At 47.9% G+C, this 2,446-nt stretch overlaps 1 pseudogene; it reads left to right on the top strand.

Annotated features, from left to right (window-relative positions):
* Window positions 1-1,061: 1,061 nt before the first annotated feature.
* On the top strand, window positions 1,062-1,730 carry LOC103275874 (annotated as a pseudogene).
* Window positions 1,731-2,446: the final 716 nt, after the last annotated feature.

The raw sequence follows: 2,446 nt of genomic DNA, 5'->3' as shown, positions 1-2,446 counted from the left end.
GCTCTATTGCCCCAGCTGGAGCACTCCAGTGTGATCATCACTCACTCAGCCTCGAACTCCTGAGCTCAAGTGATTCTCCCACCTCAGCCTTCTGAGTACTTGGGACTACAGGCACCACCACCATGGCCAGTGCTAAAATAATTTTTAAACACACACACACACACACACACACACACAACATATTTATTTGTTTAGAGACGTTCTGGAAGAATACCCAAAATCTGAAAACAGCACCTCCCTCCCAGGAGATGGAGAGAGGACCAAGGTGTGGGGAGAATGGAAGGAATGTGGGCCTTGTCTGCAATGTTTCCACTGTTTTCAACTTCACCTCTCACTTGTAAAATATAATTTAAAACCTACATTGTGAACTATATCAGATATATAAAACAGTGTACAAAAATACAATGTGGGCCAGGCGCAGTGACTCAAGCCTGTAATTCCAGCACTTGGGGAGGCCAAGGCAAGAGAACTGTGTGAGCCCGCACGATCAAGACCAGCCTGGGCAACATTGTCTCTACAACAAATCAAAAAATTAGCTGGGCATGGTAGCGCACACCTGTAGTTTCAGCCACTTGGAAGGCTGAGGTGGAAGAGTCACCGGAGCCCAGGAGGTCAACGCTGGGGTGGCTGGGAGCATGCCACTGCACTCCAACCTGGGCAACGGAGTAAGACTCCAACTCAAAAAAAAAAAAAAATTACAATATGAAAACCCACATTGGCCGGGTGTGGTGGCTCAGTCTGTAATCCCAGCACTTTGGGAGGTCAAGGCAAGAGGATTGCCTGAGCCCGGGGGTTAGAGACCAGCCTGGGCAAGTTGGTGAGACCTCATCTCTACCATAAATCACAAAAACGAGCCGGGTGTGGTGGCATGCATCTGTAGTACCAGCTACTTGAAGGGCTGAGGCGGAAGGATCGCCTAAGCCCAGCAGACCGAGGCTGTGGTGGCCATGAGCGTGCCACACGGCACTCCTTCAGCCTGGGCAACAAGAGTGAGACACCACCTCAAAAAAAGAAAATCCTCGTTAAGAGCAGAACATCGTCTTTCCTGACAGCGCCAAGCGATGGACATCTCTTGAGTCAACTGGCACGAGCGCCGTAAGACTGGGGGCAAGAGAAAGCCCTGCCACAAGAAGCGAAGTATGAGCTGGAACACCCTGCTGCCAACACCAAGATTGGCCTCCACCGCATGCACACGGTCCGAGTGCAGAGAGGTACAAGAAATACCGTGCCCTGAGGCTGGACAAGGGCAACTTTTCCTGGGGCTCTGAGTGCTGTACTCACAAAACAGGGATCTTCGATGCTGTCTACAATGCATCCGATAGCGAGTTGGTCCGCACCAAGACCTGAGTGAGGAACAGCATTGTGCTCATTGACAGCACACCACACCGAGAGTGGCATGAGTCCCACCATGCGCTGCCCCTGGGTCGCAAGAAAGGGGCCAAGTTGACTCCCGACGAGGAAGAGGTTTCAAACAAAAGATGACCAAACAATTTCAGAAGAAATAGATGAAAGGAAAAAGAATGCCCAAGTCAGCAGTCTTCTGGAGGAGCAGTTCCAGCAGGCAAACTAGGTGCTTGCGTTGCATCAAGACCGGGCCAGTTCCAGCAGGCAAACTTCGTGCTTGCGTTGCATCAAGACCGGGCCAGTGTGGCCGAGCAGACAGCTATGTGCTAGGAGACAATGAGCTGGAGTTCTATCCGAGGAAAATCAAGGCCCAGAAAGGCAAGTAAATCCTCTTCCCTAGCTCACATAAGAAAGCTGTTTATCATTCTGTGGAAGAAAAAAAAAGAGCAGAATCATCAGAATCTTAGAAGCTCCCAGATCACACCCTTCCCTCCTCCTCAGCCAGGAGAAGTCAGCTCTGGACCACAGGCATCACTTCCTCGCTGTTCTTTCTAGCTCTTCTGTCTCATGTGACCTCGGGACAAGTGGTTTAGGGCTCCCTGTTTATGAATGATGGTAGACAGGTAGACAGATGAATGGGGAATCATTCATGTACGCGTCTATGGCTTGGTCAATATCGGTTTATAGTTTTTTCTTTGGCTTATTTTTATTGGGATAAAATATACACAAAATGCTCCATTTAAGCATTTTTAAGTGTACAATCCAATGGCATTAAGTACGTTCACCTTGTCGTGCAATATTTTGTTTCTGAAACTCCCCCAAATTAATGTACGTGTCCATATGCAGCTCAATCATTTTATCCCTCTAAAATATTCCATTGTGGGACTATCCCACTGGGCGAATATACTACAGTTTATTCTTCAGCCTACTGTTCCTTTCTTTTCTTTTTCTTCTGTGGTTACAAACAGCAGCACTTGAACGCTGTTACACATCTCCTGGCGCACATCTGCAAGAATGCTCAGTGTGTATACCTAGCAATAGCATGGATAGGCTTGACTGGTTTAATTTTCTTTTTTTTTGTTGTTTTTTTTTTTTGAGTTAG

This window comes from Carlito syrichta, unplaced genomic scaffold, assembly GCF_000164805.1.
Source record: "Carlito syrichta isolate Samal-C Ts95f unplaced genomic scaffold, Tarsius_syrichta-2.0.1 Scaffold115678, whole genome shotgun sequence".
In the NCBI taxonomy this organism is placed as follows: domain Eukaryota; kingdom Metazoa; phylum Chordata; class Mammalia; order Primates; family Tarsiidae; genus Carlito; species Carlito syrichta.
Note: the sequence above shows the minus strand (reverse complement) of the source record. Positions and strands in the feature narration are given on the sequence as shown.